This window comes from Dendropsophus ebraccatus, chromosome 2 (genome assembly GCF_027789765.1).
Source record: "Dendropsophus ebraccatus isolate aDenEbr1 chromosome 2, aDenEbr1.pat, whole genome shotgun sequence".
Taxonomy (NCBI): Eukaryota; Metazoa; Chordata; class Amphibia; order Anura; family Hylidae; genus Dendropsophus; species Dendropsophus ebraccatus.
Genome location: NC_091455.1, coordinates 37,791,206 through 37,803,889, shown reverse-complemented (window position 1 = coordinate 37,803,889; position 12,684 = coordinate 37,791,206).

Here is a 12,684-nt window from a genome sequence, read left to right as displayed (position 1 = left end):
CAAAAAAAGGTATATGGGTCGGAATAAGGCCTATTAGTGGGTGCCATTAAAAAAGGGGTATTGGTGGTCATTAATGAGTTAAACCTTTAACCTCTGTATGCTGAACCAAAGAGCTATAAGGTACTTGGAGGGTTTACATAGCATAAGGGACATAACTGGTTCTCTTTAAAGGGGTTGTTCAGAAATCCTGCTGCCGATCCCCCACTTATGCCTTTCCAGTGACCCCTGGTTCTCACTGCTCAGCACTTCCTGTAAAAAAACACTTTTGTGTAAAGAAACACTCATGAACCACAAGGCGAAACAGTATGTAAGGGGGGGGGGGGTCGGCAAAAAAACCAATATTACACTATTTAATAGATATTCCAACCCAAAAATGTATATTAGTCAGATTAGTTTAGCTTAGTACAAAGCAAAACTGTTCTGCGCTCCTCTTTCTCCGAGGATACCGCCTGGAAACCGCCTGAAAAACATGGATACAACTATGGCCCTTAAGAACAGGCAAAACAAGAACTTGAACTCTGGTCGCCTGAAGTTAAAGGGATTATCCAGCGTTAGACAAAATGGCCACATTCCAGAGACAGCCCCACTCTTGCCTCCAGTTCAGGTGTAGTTTGCAATTAACCTCCATTCACTTCAGTGGAACTGAGTAGCCAAACCTGCACCCGAACGGGAGACAATAGTGGTGATGTCTTTGGAAGAAAGTGGCCATGTTTTTCTAATTCTGGATAACCCCTTTAATGTTCTAACCACTTGGCTGTACAGCTCTAGGGGGCCATCACAGATGATGATGGCCCGTGCACGGAAGATGTGCTATTGATCAAAATCACAGAACAGTTGTGCGGCTGTATCAGTACAGTAGCGTGAACATTTAAACTGTCTGGTTTATATACAAGAAAATTGTTGCAGTACACTGGTCAGGCAGATGCAACATAATGATCTCTGCTGCCACCTCTGTCCATGACAGGAACTGTCCAAAGCAGGAGAGGTTTCCGGATGCCGGATTTCAAAAACGGACGGACTTCTCCTTTAAGGAGCATGCTCATAGTGAACAGCGCCACCTGCAGGCAGTGAAGAAACCTGAGGCATGATGGGATCTGTTTTTTTTTTTTCCGCAGAGATGTCACTACACTCAGTAGAAGAATAGCAATTTAAGAACAGTTCTACAAACCCGATGTGAAGTCTAGAGGACCCAGTTACCAATTCCGATTCCTCCTCTGCTTGCCAGCACTGAATTAAACATTAACACATCAGTATGTATAGGTTTTACACAATATGCCTTTTACTATAGTCTCTCTTACTGCTCTATCTAACATCCATAGATTTCCTACATTAAGAATAATTTTAAATAATTAATGCCGCTGGTACAGGGAAAAAAAACAACAACAATATTTTCTATGAAAAGATGTGAGGTAAGTGATTGTAATTGATGTGCGGAGAGCGTCAGTATCAGCCGTACATGCATTACCACCACTGTATGCAATTATCTACTCAGCCTGTACCCATTAGCATTATTTCCCTTTTTGATCTGTAAGTATTTAGAGCCATTAGAAAATAATCTAAAGTGTACCATTTGCTGAATAAATTTTAATATGCATGGCACCGGCTTTTTATTTTTATTTTTATTTTCATTAATGGCCTATAAATTATGACTGTCCTATGGAAATAGTCAGGATGATTACGGAGAAATGGAATGGAAAGAAAATGATCTTGAAAAGGTCAGGTCTCCTGTCAGAGCGTCTTTATGCACAATTAAAACCAGCCATGAAAGGGGCCTCTATAATCATCATGATGAATATGCATTATGCGTAAGAGCAGAGCGAGCGCCACACGGAAAGGGACTTTACTGTGTCATATTAGTCATTAGTCCACCAAGTAAACATCTACCCAGACCTAATCTATCTATCTATCTATCTATCTATCTATCTATCTATCTATCTATCTCCTATCTATCTATCTATCTATCTATCTATCTATCTATCTATCTATCTATCTCCTATCTATACGGACTATATTCAAGTACGCCTAGGACCCTGGTGTGTAGTGGCTGCACCCCACTTCACTTTATCCTGAGTGCCGTGGAACTCTTTGTATCTATCTATCTATCTATCTATCTATCTATCTATCTATCTATTTATTTGTCAAATTATGTATCCAATGATCATCTATTATCTACCACCTATCTATTTTCTATCTATTGATAATCTAATATCTTCTTATTAATTAAAGGGAAACTATCAGCACGGTAGACAAATCTACAAGGGGCACGGAGGATGACGATAAGTCACTTACCTTCATCCCTGGCACTGTTTCTGTGCAACTTCTAATTTAATCCTGTGTCCGGTGAGACTGTTTGCTCCACAGGGGCGGGCCTGCCTGCCTCCTGTGCTTCAGCCCGGCCCGGTACCCGCGGATAGCACAGCTTCTCCGTGACAGCGCCGTTCTATCCGTGGGTCATATTTAAGAGGATGTACCTGATGGTACACCCTCTTTAAGTTTAATTTAGTTTGGAATAAACGTTATTAGCTGTAGTCTATTTAGACTTAAAGGGGTAATCCAATCTTACTAAATTATCCCTATTCCCAGGATAGGGGATAACAGGCTGATCAATGAGAATGTGACTGCTGAGACCTCTCGCACTGATCCTGGAATAAAGGGAGCGCACTGCACATATACAACCAGTGCTCCATTCATTTGGTATGGGTCTACTGAACATTTTCCAGCACTGAAATCCATAGAGGATGAGTGAAGCACTGGCCGTGCATATATGGTGCCGCTCTATTAATTCTGAGCACAGTTATGTCCCTGTTCTCGGGATCAGTGATGGTCCAACCACTGACCCCTGCTTGTTATTCATCATCCTCTATGGTTTTTTTAATGTACGAAAACATTTTTTTCTACGCAAAAAAAAAAAAAGAAAAGAAAATCCATTGTTGTTTTTTTCATAATGAAACTCAATGGAAAAAGGGATCCAAATGGATTGCACACAATTACATCCATTTTTGCATATTTTTTTTTTGAAAAATTACAGCAGGTTCGCCCCTTCTCCTTGGCGTATGCCTGCCATATCCCCTGCTCGCCCGATGGGTGGGCGGGTGGGATCAGGGGGAAGTGGTCGACAAGACAAGGAGGAGGCGTAAATCATGATCCAAACCCACACCTGCTGGAAGCTTTTGCATGCCAGGCAAGTTTGGGCACCAGGCCGGATTCACTAAGAGGCGTTCGGGGGGGAAAGGCCCGACACAGGGAAAGGAGGCCTAAGTTAAGACCGGCGTATGAGTACGCCGGTCTTCATAAATCCCCCCCAATGTGCCCAGGCTATCCCAAAAGGAGCCATTGAGTTGATATATCTATAGTTAATCCACCTCTCCATCAAGATACTTCCCTCTAGTAATGTAGAAATTACAAAATGAAGATTAAATGATCACATCTGTAATCTTACAGGCAACAAATCCATGGCATCTAATTGCAGATTTATTACTAGTGGCCCTATACCCAACACGATACAAATATCTACTACCAAAAACACTTGTACTATACGAAACAATTGAATATATTCCAGCCTTCTCAGGAGCCAAATACAAAGCGGCACATGAAATTATTTTAGCAAGTGAAAGAGCAGCACGTTTAACCCGATTGGCAGATGTATTTTTTAACAAGCCACTTAAGTACTCGCTGCCCCAGGAATCCATTTGTTGTGCGCAGAATATACTTGAAGAAGCAAGTTCTTGTCCACAACATAATTACCGCTTATTTCCATGTGATTGTGCTTCTCAATGGCGTCTATGAATTATGAAATGTAATCAATAACAATTCCATTTTTTTTTTCGGAATAATTTTTGAGAAAATGGCTCGGTGAATTACAGAGTGCCACAGGAACTTAACAAACTCGTACATGTACAATTACTACTACAATGCCTGGTTGAGTTGCTTTATTGTAATCCGTACACTAAACGAGTCGATTTTGGATTTTATAGAAAGGCCTGCTCAGAATTAAAAGTTAAAATTTTTTGTCATCTTTGACAATTCGCCTTTTTTTTTTTTTCCATTGTTGTTACCTGCGTCAGTCAACTGTACTGTGCAAGTCACAAGGAACATAGAGGGCTGTAGGTTCTATATTATAGTAAAGAGCGTGTGAATGGAGATCCCAATTTACATCACTTATGTGTATTGTACATGTGATTGCTCTCTCTTTGGCTCTTTTACAGCTGTCACTATTAACACTGCTGCTCAGATATGTTCACTCAGCGCAGTTATAACACCATAAATATGACAATGTTTACCCGTATTGTATACAGTAGATTGTATACTGTAGATTTTACACTGCGGCGTTCAATTGTTTAATTTGATTTTCGCGAAATTAAATCAGCAGCAAAAAAAGGTAAAACTTGTAATTGTATACAATACATGTGAGCGTACCCTAAAGAAGAGAACAAAAAAAAAGGGGGGGGGGGGAATATCTTTCTAAGGCTATGTTCACACACTGTATAAACAATGGACATTGTTTAACACGACTGTGTCAAACAACAGCCATGGTTTGACATGTTCACCCAACCGAGACTGCAGTATCGGACAGATGAACATCATTGTCTTTCAGTTGGATTGAGGGCACATTTGGGTTTGCCTGCAATCCAAATTGACATTGAGATCAGTGCAATGTACTGCTGTGAGAACGTTAATACATTGTGTGAGCGGACTGTGAACAACAGCCGTTGTTCATAGTCGGCTGGAAATAATTGACAAAGTTGACAGCCGTAGGGGAACAGTGGCCGTTGTGCAGTATATTGTGTGCACAGCGGCCGCTGTTCTCCATAGGATTCCACACAGTGTTTTTTTTTGTTTTGTTTTTTACAGGAACTGCCATTGTTTAAATCGCCAAGAATGGTCGTTCTTGTAAAAAAAAAAAAAAAAACAACATAGTGTGAACATAAAACTGTTGTATATTCTCAAATAATTTCCAGTGTGTTTTTGACGTCATCAGGATAAAGCCCCATTCACATCATGTTTTATGCATATGGTAATATGTACAGTATACAGTAAGATCCCTTTCACAAATCAATATAGGGCTATGTTTTCACATTCAGCCATCCAATAAAAACAGCTGTTATTTAAAAGCCGTTATTTTAAAACAATAGCTGTTATAATTTGAAAAACATTAAATGAGGGTCACCAATAAAAACGTCCGTCATTTTGACAGTGTGTGAACATAGCCTAATACAGATAGGGATCCCTAGTTGCAGACAGTAATTGTACCCACTAATTTCTATGGTATCCTTGCACACATAAAGTTACTCTAGCCGTGAAGCGTGTTGCAAAGAAATTGTAAAAAGCCATTGTACGGCCCATATTTGTGCAAAATATGAACAGTATACGGATAGACATCCTAAAAAATCTAGATCCATTGCTTACTTTTCCCCTCTTTTTCAGGCAATTTTCCTCTCCAGATATACAGATACAGTACAAATGCACTAGGGATGACTCTGCAAAATGTAAACAAAAAATTAGGAATGGAAATGGACACAAAAACAATGCAGATATGTGAAAGGGGCCTAAGGGTATACTAGTAAAGGGTATGGGGGAGATTTATCAAACATGGTGTAAAGTAGAATTGGCTCAGTTGCCCCTAGCAACCAATCAGATTCCACCTTTCATTTTCCAAATAGTCTGTGAGGAATGAAAGGTGGAATCTGATTGGTTGCTAGGGGCAACTGAGCCAGTTTCACTTGACACCATGTTTGATAAATTTCCCCCTATGTTCACACACCATCCAAATGATGGCTATTTATATTGAACTGCCACTCATTATTGATAAATACGGCCATTATTTTATAACAATTGGTGGTCTTCCTATAATAACGACCATTGGTTTAAAATAAAAGCCGTTATTTCTCATTAAATGATAGCCGTCCAATAAAAACGGATACTATTTTACCGGTGTGTGAACATATCCATAGTCTATGTTCTTACACCGTCTTTTCAGTGAAAAAAAAGTCTGTTTTTTTTTTTTTTTTTTTACAATGACGGCTGTTAATAATGATCATGGTCATAGCCATAAAGTTGTGTGTATAGAACACACAACTTAAGTCGTACCAAAAATATGTCCACATTTTTACGTATCACAAAAATGGTTGTAAATAGATTAGAAATGACTGTTCTGCGCTCATAAACCAAGGTCTATGACTATTACCCTGCCCCTCAGAACGCTGATCAGACGCAGCATTAATACCTTGTGGTTGTCTTCTCTCTATCTCATGTCATTATCAATTACCTTGGGATTCTCTGCAGGAGATTACTTTTTCTGCTCTTCTCTTCTGACCTCTTATGAGCAGAAAAAAAAGTTCTAATATAAGAAAGAGGTCTCAGCTGTGGTTTTAAATATGTTCCACTTTTTATCTTCTATGTTATTGTACCAAACATGCGACCTCGCTGAAGGGTCTGTTTAGATCAAGGAGCCAGTCTAATGGATGAAATGACTGACAAGAACACACTATTGTGACTGGTACTATGGACCATTTACATTCTGCATGGATCATCGAGTATCTACAGTATAAACGCTAAATGTCGGTTGGCTCTATAAATCCAACCTACATTTATAACAATACATATATAAACAATACAGTCATAGAAGGTCTGGACCTCGGAAACTGTTATGAAAGGAAGCATTCTGCGAGCAAGGATACAAAAAGATTACAGCATGTTGTCCTCTCAGTGCTATAGGTCTCCAACAACTGAATGTTAAAGGGTTTTCTGGCCAAAATAGACTGATGACTTATTGACAAGATAAGTCATCAGTCACTGATTGGCGGGGTGCAACCATAACTACACAGTGAATAGAAACAAACTTTGTTCACTGTGTAGTGCCTGCACCAAACAACCGATCAGCTGGATGCCAGGTGTCAACACCCTGCAGATCAGTTATTTTTAGTTAGTCTATTTTGGCCAAAAAAAAAAAAACTTTAAGGCTATGTTCACACTTCACTTAACCCTTAGAGGACCGAGCCAATTTCCATTTTTGCGTTTTTGTTTTTTCCTCCTTGTGCTTGAATGGCCATAGCAGTTGCATTTTTTCACCTAGAAACCCTCATGAGCCCTTATTTTTTGCGCAACTAATTGTACTTTGCAATGACAGGCTGAATTTGTTCATAAAGTATACTGCAAAAGCAGAAAAAAAATAAATGTGTGGTGAAATTGAAAAAAAAAGGTATTTTTTTTTTATTTGGAGGGTATTTGTTTTTACACCGCTCACCCTGGGGTAAAACTGACTTTTTATATAGGTTTGTCAAGTCGTTACGATTACAACGATATGTAACATGTATAACTTTTATTTTATCTGATGGCTTTTAAAAAATTCAAACCATTGTTAACAAATATACGTTCCTTAAAATCGCTCTATTCCCAGGCTTATAGCGCTTTTATCCTTTGGTCTGTGGGGCTGTGTCACTTTTTGCGCCATGATGTGTTCTATTTATCAGTACCTCGATTGAGCATATGCAAATCTTTGATGGCTTATTATTACAATTTTTCTGGATTTGATGCAACCAAAAATGGGGGACTTCTAGTATAAGTACTGTACACTGAGATCCCCCCACTTGACACCAGGGAGAAGGCTGCAAGAAGTATTCAGATGCAGCTGTCAACTTTGACAGCTGCATCTGAATACTTAATCAGCGGGCACGGGGATCAGACCATGCCCGCTAATAGCCACGGTCCCTGGCTACAAGCGGGACCCGGGATCACGTCGCTCTGAAGTCCCCTAGGCAACCCAGGACGTACAGGTATGCCCAGGGTCGTCTACGGGTTAACACCGTCCATTGCATGGCAACGGACTCTGTTAAACTGCCGGCCACCGGGCTTCATTCAGGACGTTCCTGCAACCGATACCTCTTTGCAATTGACTTGCGGGCACCGTCGGGTGTGCCTGCAAATCAACTAGCCATTCACTTCAATGCAAAGTGCGTCCGCCGCCGCCAGCTATTATTTCCGGACGCTGTTCATTGAACAGCATCCTGTAATAATAGGCATGTACATTATTTTAACACCCATTCTTTAGAATGGGCGTTAACATAATGATGTGTGAACACAGCTGCACCTGCAGTAAAGAATGGACGCTGATTCCATTGCAATCAGCGTCCGTTCTTTACTGAAAAAGAATGTTGTGTGAACATAGCCTTACTCAGATAGGACAAGTAATCTCTATAAGAAATTTCCTAATATTTCTAATAAAGAATAATTTTGCTTAATGGGCAAAATACTATAAAATATAACAAAATACATAAAATACAAGTTTTATGTGCTCAAAAAGTCTTTAAAAGGCAAGACTCGCAAGAACGCTAGACACGCTAGGTTCAGACAACAAAAGTCTAAAGTGTATGGGGACCTTCAGTCTGAAAAGGGCTGTCCATAATGAACCAAACTCTTTAAAACCAACATTGTGCATTCTATCATATACAACATGTGGCCATGAATAATAATAATAAGAAGAAGAATTTTTATTTATATAGCGCCAACAGATTCCGCAGCACTTTACAATTCTGGGGGTACATACATAGACAAAAATCAGACATTACAGAGATCTACATATAGTTATCCATACATGAGGAGTGAGGGCCCTGCTCGCATGCATGAGCTTACAGACTATTAGGAGGGGGTGCGAGACAAAATGGCAGAGGGGCAAAGTCCTTCTTTTTTAGCATGGTCCGGCCATCTTTATAAATAAGGCAGTGCAGTTAAAGGTGGGTAAACCTGTCACCAACCAATGCCTGCATGCTACAGGTCTAAGTGCTTGAATGCCTGGCGTATGTATTTGGGGGAGGGGGGGGCCAATTTAGGGAACCTGGTAAGCCTGCTTGAACAGATGTGTTTTGAGGGCACGTTTGAAGCTTTGTGTATTGGAGGTGAGCCTGACAGTCTTGGGTAATGCATTCCATAGAACTGGTGCAGCTCGGGTGAAGTCCTGGAGCAGGGCTGTTTCTAGCGGCGGGCAGGCCGGGCGAACGCACGGGGCGCCGACAGCTAGGGGGCGCTGGTGGCACCTTCCCAGACCTCACCTAGCTGTGCACGCCCCCGCCAGCCGTCAGCCCTTCCGCCGGCCAGATTATCTGCCTCCGCGCCCGACCGCAGCTCCTGCCTCCGCGCCCGACGGCCACATTATCAGCCTCCCCCGCCCGACCGCAGCTCCTGCTGCCCCACGCGCCCCGGCCCATCACCTGACAGCAGGCCGCCGCCCCCGAACACATCTTCTCTATCCTCCAGCAGGCGCCGTGATATGACGTCATTCGCCTGCTTGAGGATAGAGAAGATGTGTTCGGGGGCAGCGGCCTGCTGTCAGGTGATGGGCCGGGGAGGAGCTGCAGTCCGGCGATCTACGCAGATCATGCGGCCGGCGCGCGGAAAGGCAGGAGCTGCGGTCAGGCGGGGGAGGCAGATAATGTGGCCGGCGGGTGGGGAGGCAGGAGCTGCGGTCGGGGGAGGCAGATCATGCGGCCGCTGGGCGGGGAGGCATGAGCGGCTCCTCGCAGGCCAGAAGAGAAGATCTGATGAGAGAGAGAGGGACCCGCTGTGTGCAAGAAGGTGAGTATAATGTTTTTTTGTTTTTTTTTGTGTTGTGTTGCGGCAATGAAGGGTATCACTAAGGAGCAGAACATGGGGGGAGGGGGGGGGGAGATTATTATTATATAGCAAAACATGGGAGGGGGATTATTATTATATGGCAGAACATGAGAGGGAGGATTATTACTATATGGCAGATCATGGGAGGGGGGATTATTATTATATGGCAGAACATGGGAGGGGGGATTATTTATTATATGGCAGAACATGGGAGAGGGATTATTACTATGGGGCAGAACATGGGAGGGGGAATTAGTACTATGGGGCAGAACATGGGGGGGTTACTATGGGGCAGAACATGGGAGGGGGAATTAATACTATGGGCAGAACATGGGGGGGTTACTATGGGGCAGAACATTGTAGGGGGATTATTACTATGGGGCAGAACATGGAAGGTGTGATTATTACTATGGGGCAGAACATGGGGGGGGGTTACTATTAGGCAAAGCACAGGGGGGTTATTACTATGGGGACAGAGCACAGTGGGGATTATTACTATGAGGGCAGCACAGGGGGGATTATTGCTATGGGGACAGAGCACAGGGGGATTATTACTATGGGGACAGAGCACAGGGGGATTATTACTATGAGAACAGCACGGGGGGGATTATTACTATGGGGCAGACCACAGGGAAGATTATTTCTATAGAGACAGCACAGGGGATATTATTATTATAGGGACAGCACGGGAGGGGGGGTTATTACTATGGGGCAGAGCACAGACGTCATAAAAAGGGGAAGTTGTTGTAAAAGTGTGGAGCCTAAGATGTTTGTCTGGCAGGTTCAGAAGAGACGAATTGTAGCTGCAAGAAATCATCATGGAGGCCTGGGCCAGATGGAGAGGGAAAGGAAAATGACGCCTCAGATCAAAGAAGACGTCACCTGTGAGTCACTGACTTTTTTTTTGTTTCAGTTGAAAATGGTTAAATAACACTGCTCAATGCCATAATACACACTCTGCTTCTTCATAGCAACAACTCCCTCCCCCCTCCCCGACATCACTTGAGAGGGGATGGGGGGGGGGGGGGCGCTTTTAGCAAGATTCGCCCTGTAGTCAAAACTACCTAGAAACGGCCCTGTCCTGGAGACCAAAGTGAGAGCTGCAGATTAAGGTGGTTGTTTGTCTTAAGTCGTTAGAGGAGCGTAAGGCACGGGAAGGGCGGTAGACAGAGATGAGGGAGGAGATGTAGGGAGGTGCAGCACTGTGGAGAGCCTTGTGGGTGAGCAGGAGGAGTTTGTATTGTATCCTGTGTTTAATAGAGAGCCAATGTAGTGACAGGGGGGAGGCATCTGTATAGTGGCTGGACATGGAGATGAGCCTGGCCGCTGCATTGAGAATGGACTGGATAGAGGAGTTTAGAGGAAGGAAGGCCGATTAGTAAGGAATTGCAGTAGTCAAGACGGGAATGAATAAGAGCGACAATAAGAGTTTTAGCAGATTCAACAGTAAGGAAGAGACGGATTTTAGAGATGTTTTTTAGATTCAGATTACAGGAACGTGAAAGAGATTTAATATGAGGAGTGAAGGAGAGATCTGAGTCAAACATAACCCCAAGGCAGCGGGCTTGTTGTGTAGGGGTTATGGTCGCACCACAGACAGAGATGTCAGGTAGAGGGCGGTTAGCAGAGGGAGGGAAGACAAGAAGCTCAGTCTTAGCAAGGTTTAGTTTTAGGAATAGGGAGGACATAGCGTTAGAGACGGCAGACAGACAGTTACTGGTGTTCTGTAGAAGAGCGGGGGTGATATCACGGGAGGAGGTATACAGCTGGGTATCATCAGCATAGAGATGGTATATAGCTGGGTGATATCACGGGAGGAGGTATAGAGCTGGGTATCATCAGCATAGAGATGGTATATAGCTGGGTGATATCACGGGAGGTGGTATAGAGCTGGGTATCATAAGCATAGAGATGGTATATAGCTGGGTGATATTACGGGAGGAGGTATAGAGCTGGTATAGAGATGGTACTGAAAACCAAACTTCCTGATGATTTGTCCGATGGGTAAAGTGTAAAGTGAGAAAAGGAGAGAGCCCAGGACTGATCCCTGAGGAACCCCGACTGTAAGGGTAAAAAAAGATGAGGAGGAACCAGCAATTGATACGCTAAGGGAGCGGTCGGAGAGATAGGAGGACAACCAGGAAAGAGCAAAATCCTTGAGGCCAATAGAGCGGCGCGTGGAGAGGAGGAGCTGGTGGTCTACAGTGTCAAAAGCTGCAGATAGATCCAGGAGAATGAGCAGAGAATGGTTACCTTTAGATTTGGCGGAGAGGAGATCATTAGAGACTTTAGTAAGGGCAGTTTTTGTAGAGTGGTGAGTGGTTAGGCGGGAATAGACCAGACGTTCCAAGAGTTTGGAGATAAAAGGAAGATTAGAGACAGGTCAATAATTGGCTGTACAGGATGGGTCTAGGGAGGGTTTTTTCAGTAATGGAGTGATGATGAAGTGTTTGAAAGCCGAGGGGAAGACGCCAGAGGAGAGGGAGAGGTTGAAGATTTTAGTGAGGTAAGTAGTAAGAGCAGGAGAGAGAGACTGGACCAGGTGTGAGGGAATAGAGTTACTAGGGCAGGTGGTGGGACGAGAGGAGAAGAGGAGTCTGGAGACTTCCTCCTCTGTTACACGTTCAAATACTGAGAGGGAAGAGGAGGAAATACAAGAGGGAATAGAATCAACACTACTTGGGGACTGGGAGGTGATCTCCTGACGGATGGTATCTATCTTTTCCTTGAAGTAGGATGCTAGGTCATCAGCGCAGAGGTTAGTTACGGGTGTCTGAACTTTGGGTTTGAGGAGGGAGTTGAGGGTATCAAAGAGACGTTTTGGGTTATTGGATAGAGAAGAAATGAGAGAGGTAAAGTAAGATTGTTTAGCAGAATGAGAGTGGAGTAGTAGTTTCTAAGCACAAATTTATAATGTAGGAGGTTTGCATCAGTTTTAGATTTCCTCCACGAACGTTCAGCACACCTAGAACACCGTAGAAGAAAATGAGTTGAAGGTGTATGCCAGGCTTGTGGGCGTCTGCGTTTTGCTGATTGAGGTGTGAGGGGTGCCATTTTGTCAAGTGTTGTTTTAAGGGT